Source organism: Dromaius novaehollandiae, chromosome 10 (assembly GCF_036370855.1).
Source record: "Dromaius novaehollandiae isolate bDroNov1 chromosome 10, bDroNov1.hap1, whole genome shotgun sequence".
NCBI lineage: Eukaryota > Metazoa > Chordata > Aves > Casuariiformes > Dromaiidae > Dromaius > Dromaius novaehollandiae.
Window position 1 is genome coordinate 20,421,853 of NC_088107.1, and position 13,636 is coordinate 20,435,488.

Sequence of the window (13,636 nt, forward strand, 5' to 3'; positions counted from 1 at the left end):
TAATCTCACATTTACAGTCCAGTGAGATTGTGCTGGTGTGATCAGTGCTGATGTCATGTGCCTTTTACTTTTAGCTCAGAGCATTTCATTGGTTTTAGTTCTGCTGCCTCCACCCCATCCCCAAAGTGTTAAACTTCTGAATCATTCCCCATGGGGGGGGGGGGGGGGGAGGGGGAGGGGGAGGGGGAGAGCTTTATTTACTTCTATTACCTTGAGGAAGCCAGATCCAGTGGTTAGAAACTCCCAGCTGAAGTGCCAAAGGGGAATTCAAGTACATATGTCCCTATATAAAATACAGGGATCCTAAAGGAATTACTTCAAGCTATGCCTTTTTACTAAACTGGTTGAAAGGTACTGGGTTAAATTAACTGTGCTACACAGAAAATATTCATTAAATTGACTTGGAGTTTAGCTTTCAAAACAATTGTATGTATTTGCATTTTATTATTTACCAGGTTTCTCTGAATGAGCTTGGAACAAGGAAGTAGCTCTCAATGTCCCACTGTGAAAGCTTCAGTAAGAGATCTCTCTTCTCTCTCTCTCTCTCTCTCTCTCTCTCTCTCTCTCTCTCTCTCTCTCTCTGTCTCTCTCTCTCTGTCTCTCTGTCTATATATATATAAAAACTTCAGTAAGATATATATATCTATATCTATAATATATATATATTTTAAAGTAGGAGCAGTTGTTTGTTATGGGTGTGTAATCTTTTGCAAATCTTTCTTTAGACCTTGGGGTGTCATATGATTGGCAATGATTAAAGCCTCTCCAAAATGAGCAATGCCATTTACAATACAAAATACTGTGCTTGAGGAAAAGCTGAACAAGGTATGAACCTGTCTGCAGGGCAAGATGAGAATAGTCTGAGGCGTCCAAATTGACAATTTGAGGATGTATGTGTGATGGTAGGGAAAAACAAAACAAAACAAAAACAAAAAAACCTGCAGAGCCAACTGCCAATGTTGACGCCAGCAAATACTGATCCGGAATAGTCCCTGGGTACCAAGAGGTTAATCTCAGAGCAGTGGAGTGGTGTGGCTCATGTACTGCCATTGTGTAGCTGCTGCTGTAGGGCACCTGCATGCGCTCTAGTACTCTCTCTCCTTTTCTCTCTCCTGCTCTCTTCCTCTGTGTTTAATGGAAGAAGTGGGTGATTTTTGTGTGCATTAATGAGCCTGTGAAATGGAGGAGGAGAAATGGATGGGTGAAAGTGCTTGTTTAGACTTGGTGAGCTTTTTTACTCTGTTTAGACTTGGTGAGCTTTTGACTGTCTTGGCATGCTGCAGTAGCATACAGCAAACTTGACAAGTAGCCTGATGCCAGTATACTACATATTAACCCTGTAAATGTACGCAGTTCAGGAAAAAGGATCATCGTTCATCCTAGCCAAAAAAGAACTGGATGAATTGACTTGAATTTTATCACAAGTAGTAATTTCTTAGAAGTTGTGTAATGCCTTTATGATTGCATTCAGTTTGCCTAAACATACCTACTGGCTGGCCTCCGAACATGCAGCTGGCATTTTAGAGCAGTCATCTATGAGACTGTTTTTGGAAGTCTTCTGGTAGTCAAATCTGTGCCTGATAAAGGCTTTATCTTAAAATCTCAAATGTCACATCAACAGAGGTACTGGCCAGTTTTTCCCTTTTCTAGATCAGTTAATCAGTCATAGTGGTTTTCTGCCCAGAGAAGCTGTATAATGTTTTCTTTAAATTGATTACAGAAGAGATTCTTCATGTGTATATGCAGAATCTCTGGAAGGACTCTTATTTTAGTTAACTCTTCTTTTATTGTTCCTTCAAAGATGAGGAATCTATTTCTTTCATTCCACCTCTAAAGTTCAGTTTCTTTAGGTTGTTGTCACCTGTGTCCAGTTAAAGATTTTTGCTCATTTTGGCTTCAAAAATTACATCAACTTCAGTAATACCACTGCTAGCTCCTGAAATGTCACTATTCAAGGACTGTTGTTGGTGGGGGGGTTTTTTTTTTTGGTTTTTTTTTTTTTTTTTTGGTTTTTTTTTTGGTCTGTGTTGGTTGGTTAGGTTTTTGGAAGCGGTATAGGTTGTGCTATCTAAAAACTTTGTTTAATCTTTCAAGGTCTTGCAGTGTGTTTGAATGACACATTTAGGTCCTTAAATAGCAATAGGGATTTACTCTGGAGAAGTAATAGGGTAATGGTTCAGAATTTGAAAAACATTTCATATTTCAGAGGTGTACTGGCAGGTTTTGAGCAAACTGCCTAGTGTCTTAGCTTCCAACATCCCACATTTTGTTGCAAGGAAACTTGGAAGCTGTTGTGGGGTGGTTCTAGTGGATGTGACTATATAAAGCAAATATTCAAGAAATACCATTAGTGAATTGCTCTGGTGGAGTCATTCAACCATTTGAGTCTGGATAATCTACCTCTTCAGGAAACTTTCAACAAGCACTATTGCAAGATGCAGATATGAATTGGAAAAAGTAGGTAAGGTTGTTCACGTGATGCCTCTTCAAGATTTTTGTTGCCAGTGTCTCTCTGGTGCAAATTCCTTCCAGTGAATTGTCATGCAACTTTTTTGCTAAAAACTCCATGCCGTGACTCACATCTGAGGCCTTTCAATGAGGTCTTGAGCAAAAAAAACAGATTGTATTGGATTGAGTCAGCATGATTACTGTTTTTGTCCACCAGTTTTTGCTGGGAGAAATTCATGTTAAATTGCAACACTAACACTCTGTATAAGTGGCACCAAAGATGCATGCCTGAGTCTGAGAAGTATTTATGAGTAGCATTTAGTGGGATGACTTTTTCCTTTTTGACTCCACCTCCATAGCACTGTGTTCATATTAGAAATCTAAAAGGCAGTTGCTTTGCTTGCAACAAATTCTGTTCAGGTTCTACTGCCAGCTTGGTTATTAGGTTGATGTTGACTCTTTTGCAGTTTTAACTTTTAGGGGTGGGTTTGGGTTTTTGTTTTGTTTGTAACTTGGGCATCGTGTCAGCCAAGCAATTTTACTGGTGCTTCCTTTGTTCTGTGTGCTTTGTTCTGTCTCCCTGACAGCAGCAAAGTTCCGTTTGTGCAGCAGTTTACATCTCAAATGTGTGGTAATTGTTGAAAAATAGCAATAAACTTACTGTTAATTGCAATAAAAGATGCTTACAAGTTGCAGCAAAAAATGACCCTAGAAAATGTGTTATGTACAGTTCAAGGGATCAAATACTTCAAGTATTAGAAGTATATTAGTAGTTCAGTTCTTCTATAGTTGACCAGTACCATATGGTTTCTTATATGCTTTCTAAAACTGTCTAGTTCTTAATGATGATTTCATTTAATCCATATTAGCATGTAGTAGCTTCTGGAATAACCTTTATAATATTTACCTCAGAGTGAATCTTAAGGCTTTGTCACCATTGCACATATTCTTCAGTTTCTATTAATTATTTGACATTTCACAGTATATTTTTATTTATTATGTGCCAATGTTTTATTATGGTAACTGTAATAAGTATCAGTATTAATAAAAATGTGCTCTATACTAATACATAGTGTGTTAGGGAAGCTAATGTCGTGTCACATGCTGGCCATTGGGAATGGGTGGGTTTTGTACTGAGATAAGTTCTGGACTGATATCCTGATGAGAAGGAAAACATTCAGTAGCCTCTTAGCTGATTTTTCTTTAATCATTGTCTTAGGACAAAAGACATTCTGGAAATGAATATGGTTCCTCTGACAGTGATTTTTGCTATCACTTGTATTCCTGACCAGCTTAGTAATACTGAAGGTGTAAATAAAAAAGTAGCACTTGGATTAACACTGAACCATTTAATACTGATTAAGGTGCTCTCCGTATTTCTCTACATGGCTGTTTTAACATAGGAAGAATTTTAGTGCACTGTAACTACGTAACTGAAGAGGGAAAAGCTGAGTGTCGCGGCCCAAAGGGAGTCGTTCAGGACGACCTCCCTCCCCTTGGGGCCAAACGACCAAGTTCGTGATGCCCTTGGACTGAATTAAGGTGAAACGACACCAGCCAACCAGTTTTAAGTTTTATTAACACAAAGATAAGGCATGTGGTCAAATAGGATAACCAACTAGCTAGACAAGTCCCGTGCCACACATTTCCTACTGATTCAACAAAGGAGAGGGGAAAAGAGAGGAGAGAGAGAGAAAAGATATCACCACCCGTGGATCCAGCGTTGTCCCGTTGGTCCTCTTCCTTTGGGAGTCTCAGCAGTGGGGGGGGCTTCCGTCTGGCGGTAGGTGGGTCCTCTTCACACAGCTCGAGTTGGGTACCTCCGAAGAGGGACCCCGAACAAAGAAATCCCTGGACAATTATACCTTCCAATCTAAGCTCTCCACCCCTCACCGCGGTACTTTGGACCAACAGTAATTTTCTGGGTCTGGGGTCTCCTGCTCCTTATTGGATCTCATCCTTGTTCCTAGGGTTCTGCTGTTGTCTCTCAAGGTCCTGACAAAGAGATGGTAACTCCAGCAATTAGCACTGTTTCAGATGCAAATTGCTGGTAACTCCCTTATCGTTCCTGCATGCACCAGCTCTGGGGCCCTTTCTCACCGAACTCTAGGGAGTGCGGCCCAAGGCTCCAGCAAATTCAGCCACTCATGCCAAGCAAGTTTCACAGAAGTTGCGCTAAAAACGGACAATAATTTACAGTCCAGATCCCAAAGTCTCTGCCCGATTGTGGTCTCGTTCAGTGCGGGCTCGGTGTGTCCCAGGTGGTCGCAGGGAGACCATCTCGGGGGTCTCAGCAGCCCAGTCCTGTTTCTGCCAGGGACAGATGGCTTGTTCGTGGTTATGGCCTGCCTGCACCCCATGCACCAAGAAATGTTTAAGGCAAAAAGATTCATTCATTGGTCCGCCACACTGAGTTACCTTGCCTGAAGAATAGAAACAATTTTCTTACTGGGACCCGTTTTGTCATGCTTTGTTTAATATAAATGATAATCAATCTCTAAGTTGTCCACTTAAATTTTCGCTAAGTGACTGAACTCCTTACCAAACATCCTGCTGTCCAGATGGGCCTGCAGGAAATGGTTTTCCAGGTCAGGAATCTCTTAGCTTAATCCTCCATTAGTGAAGATTCTGGATGAGCAGATGAGCTTCACAGTGGAGACAACGGTATTTGTTGTCAGTGTGACTGCCAGTCCAGTGTAGTCCTCCTTCAAGTTCTTCTGGGCTTACCTAATTAGAAGGAATACTGACTTATTAGACTAGGCTTGCATTCATCCAAACAGCATTTTATAAATGATAACTATTTTTCTTGCCTCACTTCCTATTTTAGAGAGCTGTTGTAATTGATTGTATTGGCTGATTGTCGTAATGAATTGATCAAAACTTACTGAAAGCCATTTCAGTGCCTGTGCGGTCTAGTGTAGTGGAGTAATGGGAGCAGAGAACTAGTCCACATAAGGCCCAGGACCAGCAAAAAAGGATCTTACTTGAGGCCTTGCAAATTTTCTTGTCTTTTGTAGCACAGCTGGTCCTGAAGACTTGTCTACCTCATCTAAGTCAGGATGATGGTGTTGAAAATGATTGATTAAGATTTTTTTCTGTGATTTCAATAGCTAAGTAGATTTTATTTTATTAGCTTAACTTCCAAAATAAATGTTTGTTGATAAAGTTTATAAGAAACCTGAGCAGACCATTAGTTGCCTTCATATTCTCTTAAGTAGGTAGTAAGAGTAGAGTATAAATGAAGTAACTGTTAACTAGTCTCCTAGAAAAGAAAATGAATGAAAAGTTTCAGGGTGGCATCAGGTGATATTCAGAAGGGTGGGGAAAAAAGCAATAGATGAAGCCTTATATAATTTACTGGGCATTTTTATCTGATTCCTAGCAATACTGTTTTGGTATCTAAGGAAAGATTCCCTGACTCTTTGTTGAATGGGCATTGTATATGATTGTACAAAACACTAATGGCATATTCTGGACTCTATCTATGCATATCACTTTAAAAAGACTGAGGAAATGTAGAGAAATGTTTGGACCACAGTGGATGAACCCATTAGGTCATATGCTAGCTATGTCATTTAATGACTAAATTAACAACTCTGTGAAATGGCTTATTTCATCCTACTTTGGGGCAGTTGCCAAGAAGTGGCAGGCATAGTTCAGAACCTTGAGTGGCTCCTTTGAATCAATTCAATAAAACGAAGCATTGAAGTGAGTGGGCTCGAAGGTTGTAAATTCAGATGCAACAACTTAAAAATCCTCCTTCAAAAGATTGTAGCATTTCAGCATGAAAATAGAGCAAATACGCAGAACCCTGCAAGCATGGATTTAACAGCCCACTTGGTAGTTCAGCCTATTACCATTGTCAATGTGAATTAGAATCTGCGGATGAAATAGTTAGAATACTTAAAACTGCTGCTTTGGAAAATCTGTTTGTATCAGCTTAACTCTTTCACAGAAAAGAAAGTATTTTTATCTTCATTTATTCTTTTTATCCTATTTATCTGTCTACTCTTAAATTACTAGAAATCAGAAAATATTTTTGAAGCTCTATGTGTATATATTGCGCTCCAAGCAAGTTGCACTCTTATAGACCTAAATTAACCTTTCAAGCAGTGTTACATTTTTCAAAAAAAAAAAAAAAAAAAAAAAAAAAAACCATCAATCCACCTCTTCTGACTCTCAGATACTGTTTTAATTATACTCTTGGCATCTGTGAGCATCTTTATTACCATCTTCCCAAGCACCCTCATAAAAGGGCTCGTCTCAATCTTGAAAACATTTCTTTTGGAGAGGAGCCTGGCAAAAGGATGTTGACTTGTGCATTGTAGTTTCTACAGACAGTCACGTTGCCCATTTTCAACTTTTTCCTGCCTTGTCCTCAGCAAATAGGAACAAATGCCCGAAGAAGAGACCCTTCCAAAGAGTTTAGTCATTGACTGCTATATCAGAGACTCTTGCTTATAAGCCTAATAAGTTGAATTTTAGATCTAGCTCTACTCAAGCTGTTTGCTTCAGTTACCCAAAAGCTATTTCGGCTCTGTTGGGAACAATAACGTTCCTCCAGTACTCCCTTATAATTCACATTCCTTCTCAAAGATACACTCATGTGAGTTACTTTGCAAATATGCCTTCTGACTTTAAAAAGCACACTGTAGTTGACTATATTACTAATAAACTGAATGTTCTCTATACAGCTCAACAAGACTCACTTAGTTTGGTCTTTTACATAACTCTGCTTGAGGATACTTCCTTGCTGGGTATTAGTAAAATGAATACTGTACCTGTACGTTTATGTGTGAACAGGCAAGAGCATAATTAATCGCTAAAACTTTAACAGTAGATTTCCTAAACTTGACCTGACACCTTCATTTTACTGTTTTTCAAGTGGTCTAAGACTGTTGTTTACTGCACAACACTGTATTTCTTCTGAGGTTCTTGAAGATTTTTAAATGTAAACGTGCTTATCAGATCTTGTAGTATGTATAGGCACTATGGTTTAATAGGGATTTTCTTGGGGGGGGGAATATAAAAATTTTTTGATTTAAACTGTCTATGAGTATCTTACAAATGCAGAATAAACAATGTTCTGTGCAGTACAGTCTTGTTTGTTCTATTACAGCTGATGGAAGGAAGACTTAAGGTCTTTTCTTTGAGCTTCCAGGGTTCTGTCTAGCCGCTCCAGACAGCATGCTGTTCCTGAGCTTGCCAGATAGAGTAGTTTTGGTCCTGAGCCCTAAATCAGTACCTCTGTATGTACTGCCATTTATAACATCAACTTTTGGTGCATTGGTTTACTGCTGTTGGATTGATTCTTGAGCTAACTTGAGGAAAGTTGAGATTGTGTTTTCTGGCCGCTGGAAGAGTGCATACTGCTGCTCCCTCCTAAACCTATTGACAGCACAACTTCTAGTGCAGTGTTCACAAGTGTGATCTTTGGGCATCGGTGATAGAAGTTCTCCCAGAAGCACCTCTGCGCACTCTTGTTAGTATAATGGAGAAGCAGCTGACCAGTGATGAGATCTTTAGTGTGTTGTCCATCAAGGAACTGATGAAGTCCTTGCTATAACATCTGGACATATATTTTGGGTATAGAACCCACAAAGGTTCTTTAAAAATCAGATTCTATATAGTGATCTAGTGGAGAAGCCTACTGTCTAAGAAAGCATACTAATAGCACCTCTTAGGCACATTTGATTGAGTGCATCTTGCTTCAGATGAGCTACAGATGGGCAGTTGTAGAGTTCTAAAGAGAAGGCAGGCTTATCTGGAAGGAAACGGTGTGACCTTTAACAGGATAATCATATAAGATGATAAATGCATTGCCAAGAGTAGCAATGACCAACTAGTTCAATTGCCATTGTTAATTTGATAATAAAGCTATTTATTATGTTTAATGCCTGAACAATCATTTGCTCAAATGCCTGTACTGTGGTCCCATCATCCTTGACTTTGAAGGATGACATTTCCATTTGAATTGATAATTCTGTTAGCACAAAATGTAGCTAATAGTCCAACAGACCTTGTATTCTTGTATACTTTTTGCTTGAGGAATTCTTGCCATCCACTGGACCAGTAGGGAAATCTTTGACATGTTGCAAACAAAATTAGATATTCAGTTGTCACAAACAGAAAACATCAGTGTCCTGTTTTGCTTGTGCCCTGTGCCAGCATTTATATGATGGGAGTACTGAGAATACAGAACTCTTGACCCACTGGATCTTGTTACAAATTTAATCTAGTATAAAAATATTTAGCTTTGACCATACTAGCATGCGTATATGCAGGCTTCTAGACTGTGAAGTCTCATGACCTAGATTTCTGTTTGCTCAAGCCTAAATGAACCAGTTAAGAAATATCTCCAGGGAGACAAACCTCTGCTATATCATAGCAGAGCTTTACATTTAACCATAACAGTGGCAGCTGGAACTCTGCTTTAACAGGGTGGGTGCAGTCCATATTTGACAGTGTCAGTGTTAGCTGTTCTACGTTTGCCTAGCGTAGAGGTGTAGTTACTTCAGTTATTTTGAATGGTATACTTAGTTAAAACAGTTCTTTTGCAAGAGTGTGAAATAGAAGGCAAAGCAGTGTTCATATCCTTATAGCATTAAGCAGAGATGATGAAAATATTGAATTTTCTGTTTGTTTAGCATTGCAATTCAAAAGACACTGACAATGTCACTGCCCCACCAGGTATCCATACCCCAGGTGTTGGCATAGGAAGGGTACAAATAATGCCTGGTGAGTGTGCAGATTACTGGGGAGATCAGCGTTTACTAAATGGTCTCCCCTCTAAATTCCTTTTCATACATCTCATAAGCTATTCTGCTGTCTTATTGTATGCTTTTAGCTTCATAGTACTTGTTCCTGCTTGAATTATGTTGTGCAGATTTTCCTGGTCAGTAGTCAGAGGCACTGCCTTTTGCTCTGGGCTAGGTGTCTCTTGAGAGTCCCTGTAAGATGTTCCTTGGGATATCCATGCTTCCGCTTGCTTAGCTTCATCTCTTCATACAGCAGCTGATTGGGTGGTTGTGACATCAGTGTCCCCAGTCCAGCCGAGCTGGGCTGTGTCACATTTGTCATTTTATCATGCCAGTTAATCTGAACAGTCTGTAGCTAGCAGATACACCTTCTGTATATTATCTAAAACTCACACCTGTAATATTGATCTGACCTGAAAACTTTCAAATTAGTGTGACTTTGATTCCTCACTGACTCTGCATTCAACTTAGTGAGCTTGCCAAAAAATGTAAAAGCTTTCCGACTAGGGAAGGCCTGAACTTGATCAGTACAAGTGTCATCCATCTCAATGCTTTTAAGATGGGAGAATTTACAAACAGGAAACGTTTCATTTTTACCTACTATTATGGAAGGCGTTTTTAAGGATTTGGTTAGCGAATGGCTTGGCCTGTCTTCAGTCTTAGTCATTTGTTGGAGGAGCAGGCAAGTTCACCGACAGACGAGGATTCTCAGGTCCCCCAGTGGTGCTGATTGTTTTACTATAGAGCCTTCTCTCAGTCACAAAGACTGAGGAGTTTCCCACCAGAGTAGAAAATTATGGTGTGGTCCAGTAGGACCCCTCACTGCAAAGCAAGCAGTCTGGGCAAAGCCCAGGCAGGCAGCTCTCTGAAGCGTTGAACAAATAGAGCAGGCTGACCTTGACTTCTGGAGTAACTAGAATAAAACTTTGTCCAGGCAAACTTGGATATGTTGATTTTCTTTGCTCTAGAAATACTTTCTCCACGAGAAAAAGCCTGGAGCATTTTTACATGCCTACATTAGGCACTCCTTAATTGTGTTATGTTACTGGCACTACTGAACTGTGTGAGGTTAATTTGCACTAACTTAATTAAAATTCCAAGTGCTGTTTTCTGTCTTTATTCTTATTTAGAGATTTTGCACAGCATCGGGTTAAAGTAGAACTGTAGTGGGTTGGTGTTTCCTCAGCTCAAATGCTTAACTAATGTGGCATGTTGTGTGTGGCACACAACGCTGTGCCTCAAGCCGTTTGCTGAACAGAGCAAAGGGCCGTGAATCCCTCTTGGATGTTCATCTAAAAATTAGAGTTCCTACTGACTTTAATTATTTTTAAGTCCTTCAGCAAGAAAGAGGCGAGTTATATGAAAGAAGAAAAGTGAAGAGTAAATCCATGCAGAGGCTATTCATTTCTTACTGCAGTAGCCCAAAGTGTGTGGAAATTATCATTAGGACACGTGAATGAAGAAAGGCAGTAGGATATGAGTGAGTATGTTAATCAGCACTGGGAGTCCTGCTGGATATTGGGTAGTTTTGGTTAGCTCTCCTGGACTGATACCAGGAAGAAAAGCAATTTTAACTGAATTCCCAGTGCAACTGAAGGATGGGTATGCTTGGACATTGGCTCACTTCATGTTACTTCGGCGACATTTTTGAAGGAGAGCTGCAAAATCCCAAGAATTTTATCACAGCAATATTTTAGTGATGGGTTTTTTTTTTGTTTTGTTTTGTTTTTTACTTTTCCTATTAAAGTTTGGTCAGTCTTCACCTTTTGCTCTTTCTCTGTACCTTTTTCTCAGTTCCTCAAGGGAGATTTACTGGGCTGAATTTGGATGTTCCTTGATATGTGTTAGTGTGCCCTCTTTTAAAAAATCCATTTTGAGTGTTCCATATGAAAAGGGTAATTAAAATTATATAAGCTTTTCTGTTTGCATGCAAGTGTATTTGTTTTCATGTCATAACTTTGGCCTTTCACTTAGGTTTTTTTATGAAGTGATATTAAAAGATTAATCTCTAAGAAACAAATAATATTACATCAGTATAACTTACATGAGATGTGCTCTTGGCAGTGCTGGTAATGATGGATTTGTGTGGTGTGAAATTTTCATATGTGCTAATTTATGACCATTCAGTCATTTGTGTAGTATTCCTTACCAAGAAAAGTTGGTCATTTCATTAGACAGAATAATGTCTCACATGGATCCTATTTTTAACTCAAAAGAAAGAGGCTAGCTAGGTCTGTTGGAAAGTGCTGTCATATATATGCCTGTGCGACTGTATTACGAGCGTTTAACTATAATGTCAGAGTGTAAAGGTTCAGTCATCTGTGTTGCTCTTTCATACGTTAGAGCGTAGAGAGGGGGACATTTCTTTCCATGCTCTATCCAAGGGTGTGTGGTTGGTTGTGTGTGTTTTTGTTTTGTTTTGGGTGTGTTGTGTGTGTTTAAGACAGTTGTTGAATGTGCTCACTTTGTTTCCTGAATGGCTGTTTCCCTTGGTCCGAAGTCCTTCATACCAGAAGTCAGACAGCTGCTTGTTTCTGGGAGCACCTGAGCTTCCAGGAAAAGGTCGATGTTCATTTTACCTTTTTAATGGGCAAGATAATCAAGTCAGCTCTTGCAGTGTGCTGTGAATGGCCTGCTAGTCTTGCCTTCAGGTGCAGTAAAAAGTAAAGAGGAGGAGACAGAACCTTTCTCTAGAACTTAATCTGTTTGCTGGTGTCACTTTGTATGGCTTCCCCTTCTTAATAGAAGGAAATAGCAAAGCGGGAGAGTGCAGAGGGTTGCAGCGTGTTGGCCCTGCCCCAGCGCATTGGCCAAGGTGACAGAGGAGGGAGCAGGGCTGGTGGCTTGCCTCTTCATGCTGCTGGCCGGCAGCCAGCTTGCCCAGGTGGCCCGTTGGCCAGGACTGCTGTCTGAGCAAATTGGCCAGGCTGCTTTCAAAGCTGACCTGGCTTTTCTCTGGCTGTTTAGTGTGCCAGACTTTGTTTTTAACAGTGCACATGAGTGCACACATGTGAACGCCCTCTTCTTCCTGAGACCATTCTGGATGGTGAAAAATTGTTCCAAGCTGTAGTTTCTTGGGATGTTTTGCTTCCGTAACGCTCTGGATTTTGCTTGTGTGTAAATGATAAAGTACCAAACCGAAGCTGGTCATGGTGAATCTCTGTGTAAATACTGCAATGAGATTTATTTTTCTATTGCATGTATTTTGTGCAGCTGCTATACTTAATGGTTACTTTTGAAAGATAAAGATGTTTTGGAACATCATCTTCTAGAAAATGGTGTTTGGTAGTGGGGAGAGATCTTGATTTATTTACTTGACCTCCAGCTAGAATGATTGGTTCAAAATATATGTTTTTAGCAGGTGCTGAAAGATTTGGAAAGCCGCGAGGTCTGTGCATTGATATTTCTTGTATATTTTCTCTCACTTCCCCTTTTTTCCAGATACAATCACTGTCTTGCTTTTGTCAAATAGCGTCTTTGCAATCTGTCACTGAACTTCTCTAGGGTTTCATACTGGTAGAGAGAGCTCTGGGATGTATGGTGAAATATTAGGTAGGATGATTTGATTGCTGGGAGGCAGGTGGATGGGCTGTCCTGAAACTCTGCTTGGGGGAGGATGACATCTTAGAGCCAGAGCTACTTCTAAACATTATTGGTAGAGACATGATTTCTGTTGTTTGTGCCTTGGAGAAGTATTTGATCATTGAGCTCTGTGCTTTGGTGTGTGGTGGGGTTTTTGGTTTTTTGTTTGTTTTTCACCATCAATGAAATGTACATGATGGTTCCTTACTATTCTTTACAGTGATTTTGCCAAATGACCCTGAGTATCTGGGCTGTGAAAAAAATGCACAATTGGGATTTAAACTTGTGCTTAGAATTAGTAGCATTGTGTCCTGCTCAAGTTATCTATCAGTTAATCAGAGTCCGTGGCTGCTCCCCAGTTTTCCTATCTAAAATATGCATAATGCATTTCTGCAGAGAAGATTTTATCAGAAGCTGTGAAGAGTTGCTGGAGATCAGTGTGGAAAGTCCAGGGATGGAGGAGTGGTTTGGAGTGTCATGACAGCAAGGGAAGGCTAAGACGATGAAACGCAGACCATCCACAAAATGAAGCAAAACAAAAAGCATCTGGAGCTTTCTGCTCCGTAGACAAGAGCTGTCAAATTCGGTGAAGTATCTGAGCTAGAATAGAAATGAAAGATAGCTTGGAGTTGAAGCTCTGGATAGCTGCGCAACAGGATAAAAAGCTTAGGGATCTATGTAGAGACTTGGGAGGAAAAAAAAACCACATGGTATTGCATACCCTACACTTGTTAGAAAAGAGGATTTTTTTATTAAGAAAATTCTGCTTCTGTTTAAGTAGTTATTCTAAGTTGTTTATAGCTACCAGTTAATCTAAATGTTCTAATAGAAGGTGTGGTGGGGAAAAA

At 39.9% G+C, this 13,636-nt stretch overlaps 1 protein-coding gene across 7 annotated transcripts in view; it reads left to right on the forward strand.

Annotated features, from left to right (window-relative positions):
• TLN2 (talin 2) overlaps positions 1–13,636 on the forward strand; it is a 231,979-nt gene that overhangs the window by 92,455 nt on the left and 125,888 nt on the right. The window lies entirely within an intron of this gene.